We start from the raw sequence: 10,798 nt of genomic DNA, 5'->3' as shown, positions 1-10,798 counted from the left end.
TGATTATTATTTTGTGGATTTTTGGTTGGGGGGGTATTGCTTTAATTTTTATGCTGCTTTTGAACCTTTTATGTTCCTGTAATATGATGTCTTCTTCCATAATAAATGTTTGCTTAAATTGGTTTCAAGAAAGACAATTTCCCACTAGTCTAATTTCACACCAAGTCAAGATGAGTAACCCTCACCTCATCTTCCCTCGAATGATAATACCTAACTGATCTACTTACTCATACTTATGGGCATAATACATGGCCCATAGTAAGTACTCATTAAACTGTGAGCTCCTTGAGGGCAAGGACCAACTTTTACCTTTCTTTGTATCCCCAGTGCCAGCACAGTGGCTGGCAATAGGCACTTAATAAATGCTTATTAACTAACTGACTTCTCAATAAAAATGCTCTGTGAATTGAATGAATTCCCAAGGCAAGACAAGCAGGAATTACCAAGAAAGGGGTAACATGGTAACATGATATCAGTGCAAAGCTCAGTAGACTTGGATGTTAGGAAGCCTGGCTACACATTCCCATTTTGCTACCCACTAGCTTGGGTGGCTATGGTCAAGATGCTAAATCCCAGAAGTCTTAGTTTCTCCATCCATAAAATGTAAGGATTCTTAATTAGCTTACTTTGTAGGTTTGTTACTAGGAGATTGCTTAAATGTTATAAAAGAACTTTTATAGGTTGACTCAGATAATTGTCCATCTTCTCCTTAGGCCAAATAAAACAGGGAACGTGCCTCTGTTTTTGTTTTCCATTTCTAACCCTTGCTTTCTGTCTTAATAACAACTCTATGTCAGAAGAGCAAATGGGCTTAAGTGACTTGCCCAGGGAAATACAGATAGGAATTGTCTACGGCCAGATCTGAATCTACGTCCTCCTGACTCTAGGCCTGATGCTTTATCCATTGTGCCACTTACCTGCTCCTGCTTCTGTTGTTCTTCAAAGCAAGAACTCAATCTTCCATTACTTTTCTAATGCTCCAAAGCTGGCATTCAATAAGCATTGGCCTGCTGACTAGGCAGCTAAATTATCCTAATGGACAAATTTGACCTTGCCTTCCCGGTTACTGGCTATGTGACTTTGGGTAAGTCAGACTCCTTCTCTAGGTCTCAGTTCCCTCCATTTGTAAAATAAAGGGTCAGCCTGTGATCTCCAAGGCCCCTTCCAAATCCACCATTCTAAGTTCTAATGGCCCTTCTAGTCTCAGATGCTTCATGCTACTGACCATATATATATATATATATATATCTGCTAATTCTGTCTAGGGTGATTAAGGGGTGCTCTATGATTATTGTTCAGTCTGGGACAGGGGTCAGTCTGGGGATTTTCTTGAAGACAGGTTCTCAAGGACAATGGTTAATTTGGGATTTCAGAAAACAAAGTTGTCACTGGGTGGAACTCAGGAAGACCAGAATTCAATTCCTGCCTCAGATACCTTTTATGTTTCTCACCCTAGACAGGTCTTCAGCTTCAGTTTCTTTATATATAAAAAAAGGAAAATAATAGCATTTATTTTACAGGATCAATGTTATAGAGACCAAGTGAGATTTGTGTGTGTGTGTGTGTGTGTGTGTGTGTGTGTGTGTGTGTGTGTATACACACACAATAAGTAGCTTTGCAAATTTCTTCCTTTCAATTTTTTTTCAATGCTTAATTTCTGTCTCAGTAACAACTATAAGATGGAAGGGCAAGGGCTAGGCAAATGGAGTTAAGTGCCTTGCCTAAAATCACAGAGCTAGGAAGTGACTGATGTCAGATTTGAACCCAGGTCCTCCCTATTCCACATCTGGTTCTCTATCCACTATGCCACCTAGCTGCCCTGAACTTTGCAAATCTTAAAGCACTATACCAGTGGTTCCCAAACTTTTTTGGCCTACCAACCCCTTTCCAGAAAAAAATATTACTTAGCCCCCTGGAAATTAATTTTTTAAAAATTTTAATAGCAATTAATAGGAAAGATAAATGCACCTGTGGCCATCACCACTCTCCTGGATCACCACCCAGGGGTGGTGCCACTTTGGGAATCACTGCACTATATAAACACAAATGACTATTATTAAACAATGAAAAACACAAAATAACACTCAGTTTTGTGCAACCTTCATCTAATTCTGCACTGATGGTGGCAAAGTGTTAAAAAAAAAAAAAAGGAGGCAAAGAATGATATATAGGGAAGAATTGTTCAGGATCCAAGGGCTTAGATATGCTGCAATCTGCATCATTGGAGTGAATACTCCCATGAGTGGGTCAAAGATCCTTTTGAATATTTGAACATAAGGTCCCCTCTAGCTCTGACCTTGAATGAGTCTATAAACTATCCCTTGCACTAAATTAAAACCTTTTGGAAGCTGCATTTATTGTCAGGCCACTAGGGTCCTATTTAGGGTAACACATGTTCCAGTTTCAGCAAAGTGAATGGTAAATGCTGATTGTAATAATCATTTGGTAAAGTTTTCATTTACAAACTACTATGGCAGAATAGCCTGGTCCATAGGGGTTCTTAACTTGAGGTCTGTGAACTTTAAAAAAAAATTATTGTTTGGAACCGAACTTCAGTGTGATTTGGTTTATTTGAAATCCCAAGTGTTTTATTTCTGCACTTAAATATATTTTTCTGAGAAGGGGTCTATAGCCTTTACCAAACTGTCAAAGGGGTTCATAACATACGCACACAAAAAAAGTAAAGCACCCCTGGCCTTAGTGGAGAAAAACTGGCCTCAAAATCAGGAAGACTTTGACTCAAGTCCTACCCCTTCCACATATTGGCTGGTGACCCACAGCAAGTCGCCTAATCAATCTCTCAGTTCTCTAGACTTAAAGTCGTAGTTAATGAAGGGAATTTTCTCACCTGGGGGAGTGGTCCCCTATACCAATAAAATCAGAGGTCCAGTCCCTATCTCAAATATTTTAATTAGGTTTCTGGCCTCCATGCATATGTCTTTCCAGTTTCTATCCAACATTCTGGCTCACTCATTGATGGCAAAAAGCCCAGGGACCCTGAAGGGGAGCTATACTTATGCTTCTCCTAGATGTTATTTGATGGATCCAGGTGGCTTGCTTCATATTGAAAAGGAAACAGTCCATGCCCCTGACACTGCCGGAAAAAGCTCTGTGTGAAAATGAAGTATGACACTAGTTGTTTCTAACAACAATATCTAATAAATTTAAGTAGTGATAATAGTTTTAAAAACACACACACACAAAAAGTTTGTTGTTAAGAGCTAGAGTTCCTCTTTTGTCTTGTCTTCTTTCTGTCCATTACTCCCTTTTGTCCCTTCTCTATTTCTGTCTATTTCTATCTCCATCTCTTCTCTATCTCATTTTTCTCTATCTTCTCTCTCTCCCTTCCCCTCCCTCCCCTCCACCCTCCTAACCCCTGTTGGTCCCCAACTAATTCCCCATTAGTCAATCCTAATACACATCTGCTTGGATCCTAAAAGGATTTCTTGGCTCATCATCGAAACTGGGCTGGTAGCAATAATTGAGAGATCTTTCATCTTTTGCTATCTCCTAAGGTCTCCTCTCTTCCCAGCAGCTCCTTCTCCTACAGGGCTCCCATGAGGGTTAAGTCTTTTCTGCTTCAGATTTGATTATCTGTGGTATTCTTGGTCTGGCAGAGTAGGTCTTCCAAAGGCCAGGTGTACATTCTTCTGAGTTTCAGTCCTATTTGGGGTTTTGGAAGGTAATAATGGTGGGCACATGAAAAAGCAGAGGAGCATGGTCTATGCACAGCTATTCAACACTTAGGGGCACAGAATATCTCACTTTGGGTTTCTTTCCTTCACCTTCAGGCCTCAGTATACACATTGATGGGGCAGTGACTCTGGCAGGCCAGTACAAGAGGAAAATAATAGCTAGTACTTTATGAAAACAAAACAAAACAAAACAAAAAAAAAAACACAACACCCCGGAGCCATTCCCTAGTCTTTTTCATAGGAACTACTGCCTTGCTGTGTCTCCTTCATCTTGTAAAACTGATTTTTAAAAACCAGTATAGACCTTTGCAATTATTGTTATTAAATTTGATCTTTTCTCATCTGATAGTTTTAGGCTGTCAAAATCTTTTTGCATCTTAATCCTGTCTTGAAACTTAGTACTGATTTCTCCCAGCTTCATGACATGTCATCCAAAAAAAATTGTTCATTAATTATTTTCAATTATCATGCATCTCTTTTTTCCGTCCCACGCCCCTTCCCACCCCCTCCCCCCAGTAGAAAAGAAAAAGAAAACCCTTGTAACAAATATCCATTGTCAAGCAAAACGAATTCCCATATTGGCCATGTCCAAAAATGTGTATCTCATTCTGCCTATTTAGTGAATTACTTCTGTTAGGAGTTGGGTAGCATTCGTCATCGGTTGTCTGGAATCATCATTACTTGTTCAGAGTTCTTAAGTTTTTCAAAACTGTTTATTTTCACAACATTGTTATGGTGCAAATTGATCTAATTCTCATCCACAAATGTGATATCTTATCTTGCGTGCAAATCACTGATTTTGTGTCTGGGGACCCAGGTCCAAATCCCAGTTCCGCCATTTACTGCATGGGTGGCTCTGATCAAGTCTGGGCTTCAGTTCCTCAGAATCTGTAAGAAGGATTAGATTGATGACTAAGATGCCTTCCAATTTTAAATCTATGATCCAATCAATGTGGTCTAGCAAAACTTGGGGACTGCTCCTACCCCTCTTCCTTAAAACTATCTTTTTATGACTTTTTTCCCCCTTTAAGAATGTTCTTGAGATACATTCTAACCTAATTTCTTTTGTATAAGAATGTTGGGGATGGGACAAGTATAACATTAGTTGTTTCTAACAATGATAGCTAATAAATTTTAATATTGTCCCCCGTAGGGATGATCCTGGTTACCAGATGCTCTGCCTCTAAGACAAGGTTTAATAACCCTCAATCCTGATACATACATGTTTTATAGCACAGTATATCTAGAATGTGTTGGTTTACCTTCCCTCTCTACCGCCTGTCTTCTTGTTTGGGCTCATTAGCTCCCATAGGTTCACTTATTATCGCTATTAGAGATATATGCTCTACCCTAGACTTTCTCCTAACCTCCACAGCACTGTCTAATGAAGGTTTCTGTCCAGATTTCTCATAGATATTTCAAACTCAACATGTCAACACTGCCCCACCTCCAAACTTCCCTCTTTCTACTGAAGCTACCCAGATTGCCAACTTCAGGGTCAGCCCTGACTCCACTCTCCCTCACCCTCTATATTCAATCAATTGCCAATTTTTTTTGCCTTTTCCTCTATGCCTCAACTTATGTTTGTCCTTTTATCTCGACTCACACTTCCTTTCTTTTCTTTTTTAATCTTTACCAAGTATGGGATCCAAGGCAGAAGAGCAGTAAGGGCTAGATAATTGGGTTTGTGACTAGGATCACAAGTGTCTGAGACCAAATTTGAAACCAGGACCTCCCATCTCTAGGACTGGTTCTCTTATCTATCTGAGCCTTCTAGCTGCCCCTCAGACTCTCATAACTTCTTGCCTGAATTACTGTAATAGTTTCCTAATTAATTTCCATGATTCCAATCTCTTTCCCCTTCCAATCCAATGAAAATATAAACTTCTGTTCAAGATAGCTTTCTATTGCCTTGAATATGAAAAACACCCTTTAGAGTGGTATTTAAAGCCCTTCCTAGAATGCCTTCAGCAGCAGCCTACTTTGTAGCTCCCTGAACTTGCTGCTCCATCTCCTGTCTCCTTGCCTTTGCCTATGCTGTTTTCTGTGGCCCAAAATACACTCCCTCCACACCTCTGTCTTGGAATCCTTAACTTCCTTCAAGGCTCAGTTCAAGTGTAATCTCCTACCTGGAGCCTTTCCTCATCTCTTTATTTGTGTTTTCTCTTCTCCAAATAGGGTGACCCAGTGGGACAAAATTCTGGGCTTAGGGACTGAGATTGTTATTGTTCAGTCATTTTTGTCATGTCTGACTATTTGTTACCCCATTTGGGATTTTCTTGGCAAAAGTACTAGAGTAGAGTTTGCCATTTGTTTCTCCAGCTCATTTTTCAGATGAGAAAACAGAAGCAAATAAGGTTGAGACTTGCCCAGCATCATACAGCTAGCAAGTATGTGAGATCAAATTTGAACTCAGATCTTCCTTGAATCCAGGCCTGGTACTATTCACTGCACCACCTATATGCCCCCTTAGAGACATAGGACCTGTGTTCAAATCCTGTCTTTTCTCTTTTCTACCTGTGTGACCTAAAGCAAGTCACTTAACTTCTCTGGAATTCAGTTATACCATCTGTAAAATAAAAGATTTAGAGTAGATGGCCTTCAAAGACCCTTATGGCTTTGTATCTATTATCCAAGTTGTATCCTTTATTAGGATATAAGCTACTGTATTCCCCACTGTTTCTTAATATATCTTTAATATCCATTGAATTGAATTTCACTTAATACAAATAATTTTTATAACAATGTAAGAGAAAGTCTCCTAATGCTGATGACATTAAAAAATTATGTCATCCAACTTCAACTGAACCAAAGCAGTCCTTTTATTCCTCCCTGATTCCTTATAAAAAAAATTCCAAATCTCTTCTCCCCTCAATACCCCTCCATTCTTCCTCCTCTCCCCCTTCTCTTACTTGAGGACCTTGTTTCTTTCTTTTATTGAAAAATATTCAAAGTGAGTTCTCTCTTCTCCTCCTCATCTCAATAACCCTTGATCTCATATCTCACTCTTCTTTTAGTTTCTCCCAATCTTTGACATAGAGGAAAGTCTTCTAACTCCAGTCCCTTTGTATGATATTTGATCCCATCACCTCCAATCTTTTCCAGCAGATTGCATCCTTGATTAACCCAACCCTCCTCTCACTTAAAGCTAACAACTTCCTATTAGCCAATTCCCTCCTTGATAGTACCTTCATACATGCCCTTAAGCTATTCTCTATCTCTTCTCACTTTCTCAGCCAAAAAAAAAAAAGTTGTCTACATTTGCAGTCCCCGATTCTTTACCCTTCACTCACTCTTCAACCATATGCAATCTGACTTTTGACCTCATTATTCAACTGAAACTTCTCTCTCAATGTTATCAATGATCACTTAATGGCTAAATGTCCTGGTCTTTTTCTATCTTTCTCAACCTACCTGCTTTGTTTGACATTGCTGGCCATTGGATACAAATCCTATTTGGATTTGTATGTCCTGGTTTCTTCTCCATCTCCTTTGCTGGCTCCACAATCCATATCAGGTCCTTTATATGTTTCCCAAAGTTCTGTCCAGGAACTTCTTTTTTATTTGTCTACTCTCCCTTAGGAACATCATCAGGTCACATGGATTTAACTATCACCTCTACCCAGATCACTCTTGAAACTATATATACAATTCCAGTCTTCTCTGAGCTTGGATCCCACATCATCAACTGTCTATTGAACTTTTTTTTTTAATTTAAATATTTTATTTTTTAGAAAAAATTTCCATGGTTACATGATTCTTGTTTTTACTTTTCCCTTCACCACCACCCCCATATCCAATGCACATTTCCACTGGTTTTAACGTGTGTGATCATCTATTGAACATTTTAAAAACTGAATGATTCAAAGACATCTTAAATTCCACAGATCTAAAGCTCAATTCTTTATCTTTTCCTATAAACCCTCCTTTCTTCCCAACTTTCCTTTCTCTCAAAGGCACCACAAATCTTCCAGTGTCTCAGATTATATTACCCTCAATTTGCTATGCCCTCCCATTCCACATACCCAAACAATTGACAAATCTTTCCTTTTCTACCTTTACAATATCTCAGGCTCACCTCTTACAGGTCAAATTTAGGTCTTTATCATCTCTTACCTAGATTATTGAAGCAGTCCCTTAATTGGTCTTCAAGCCTCAAGCCTCTCCCCACTTCACTCCCCCAGATTTCTGGCAAAATAACTTTCCTTAAGTGTAGATCTGATTAAAGGACTATCTTACTAAACCAATTACAGTGATTTCCTTTTGCCTATGTTCTTATTGTTGTTGAGTCATTTTCTGACTTGGTGACCTCCTGTGGAGTTTTTTTTTTGTTGTTTTGTTTTTTGGCAGGGATACTGAAGTGGTTTGTCATTTCCTTCTCCAGCCCATTTTCCAGATGAGGAAACAGAGGCAAGCAAGGTCAAATGACTTGCCCAGGACCACACAGCTGGTAAATGACTGAGGCTGGATTTGAACTCAAGTTTTCCTGGCTGCAGGCCCAGCAATCACACTGCACCACCTCACTCCTATTGCCCTATAGGATCAAGCATAAACTCCTTTAATTAGCTTTAAAACCTTGCCTCAAACTACCCTTCCAGTCTCATTGGACATGATTGTTACTCCCACATTCTTAGATCCAGCCAAACTGGCTATCTCTCTTGCCTGTGCTTTTGCAATAACCATTCTCCATGCCTGGAATGCAGACCTACCTTTTCCTCTGCTTCATAAAATAATTCTTTTCCTTTAAGATGCAGCTCAAGCACCATCTTCTGCATGAAGTCTTTTCTGAGCCCCCTCAACTGCTAATGCTCTACCTTCCAAAGTACTTTTTATTTAACTACTCTATGTGTGTGTATGTATTTACAGTATGTAGATTTTTTTTAAACCCTCACCTTCTGCCTTAGAATCTGTTGGTTCTAAGACAGAGAAATGGTAAGAACTAGACTATTGGGGTTATACAGGGTCACACGGCTAGGAAGTTTCTGAGGCCACATTTGAACCCAGGACCTTTCATCTCTAGGCTTGGCTCTTTATCCACTGAGCCAACTACCTGCCCCTCATATATTGATATTTACAAATTCAAATATATTTATGCTGTACATTTTATACAAGTTCTCCCCAAAGTCCAAATACAAATACACTAAGACTTTGGGGACAGCCTGTGCATTTATCTTCCTTCTTCAGAATAAAAGCTCATTTCAATTAGCGATTGTTTCATTCTTTTGTTCTTGTGTCTCAGTGCCTATAAGTATTAAATAGATGATTGACTGATTGAAAAATATTTCCTTCAGATTAAATTACTCCCTTACAAGGCTTCTTCCCTATTGTTTTATATCTTGAACTAAATGATATTTATTAGATATTCTTTAAGGTTCTTCCCATCTCCAAAATTCTATAATTTCAGATTTATATCTTGGTTTTTTAGGCTAGATGGATGTAAGCCAAGACCTAGAGAACAGTGCATTTTAGGTTGGCATGGTGGCCCTCACGGAATATAGACAAGTGGCAGGTCTGAAAAAAATGGAGTGACTGATAGTAGCTGGGAGTGTAGTCCTGGAGGCAAGGATGTGTTGGAACCTCACCTCCAATGGCTCAAAAGGGCCAAAAAGAGACATTTCTGAGCCTGAAGTTTAGAGGGGTGATCCTAAGAACTGTATCTAGGCAAGAATTCTATATTTCTGCTATATCTTTCTTCTCTAATTACTTACAATCAAAACACCTCAACCAAACAAAAAAAAACAAAACAAAACAAACAAACAAAAAAAACTAAAGCCTTGATTTAGAGAAACAATGTATACCGGGCTAGGTTCTGAAGGTGTCAAAAAAAACAAAAACTAATGGGGTTTCTTTTTGCTGTAGATGACCCTGACGAATGCTATCTGCACAATAGGAAAGCATTTCTCCATCTTAGTGATGTTACCAGCTTGTCTACGGGACACATAGAGGATCATAAATCTAGAAGGAACCTCCAGCCGCCTCAACAATCTACAGATGAGGTAACTGGGTTCCAGAAAAGTTATGGAGGCCTAGATTAAGTGATTTGTCCGTGGTCTTAAAGTATGAGAGGGAGATTTGAGCTCAGATCCTCTGAGTCCAGAGCCCCGTCTTTCCATTACCTTTCAAAATTTCCATTCTTTTCATATGCCTCCTTCCTATAAGAAGGCACATGCATACAGGCATACATCCCGGGAGAGAGTGTTCAGATACATACGGATATCTATGTATATGCATTTAAGTCTCTGTAACTCTGTAGAAGGGGAGGAGGGAGTAGGAAGCAGGGGGTGCCCGGCCCCAGTAGTTGAGAAGCCTTTTGCTGGGATTCGGGTCTCACCAGTGATTGGAACTCCATAAGCAGCAGCAAACAGCCACCAGGCGTGGTAGTGAGGGAAAGAATTTTCTGCCTCTAGAGAGGACATGAAAGGAAACACGAAACACTTCAAATATCCGAGTAATAAATCAGCATTCGCTCACAGAGCACCAGGCAGGCCGGGGCAAGGGAGAACGAGGTAGGAGAGCGTTACCCACGGGTAGAAGTCTCGGCTGGGCAGGAGAGGTAATGCCGCGGCGATGACATCACCCCAGAGTGGTTCCTCTCCCTAACTTGCCTGCTTGGGACCTGACAGATCATTAGACCGTACTTCTAGCTGACCGCTCGGCTCCACCCGCCCGGGGCCAGGAGGTGCCTCAGAGTCCTGGGCGAAGAGCTCTCCCCTCCGCTGCCAAGAGAGCTAACACTCCCGGGTCGGCTTAGAGCGAAGACGTGAACACCGAAACGCTACCCCAGGGAGGGCACCGGGACCCTCTCCCGCTGACTCGGAGCTTTCTGGAAGCAGCATCAGTGAGACGTTGGGGACCAACTACTACGTCCACCCCAACTCTGGGAGCTGCTACACCCCCCAGCACAGCACTTCTTTTGGTCCTCGGGATACCCCCACGGTGGAAAGAGGGGAAGGGGTGAGATCCCAGAGAGAGAAAGAGAAGGGCAGTAGAAACCCGTTTTGCTCCGGATTCCTGAAGGCGTCCAAGTGATTACAGGGATCCCCGAAGCGAGGGACGCCCAGTGGGGAGAGGATAGGTGGAGGGCTGGGGAGTGGGGGGGGGGG

Source organism: Gracilinanus agilis, chromosome 2 (genome assembly GCF_016433145.1).
Source record: "Gracilinanus agilis isolate LMUSP501 chromosome 2, AgileGrace, whole genome shotgun sequence".
NCBI lineage: Eukaryota > Metazoa > Chordata > Mammalia > Didelphimorphia > Didelphidae > Gracilinanus > Gracilinanus agilis.
This window is presented reverse-complemented; position numbering follows the sequence as displayed.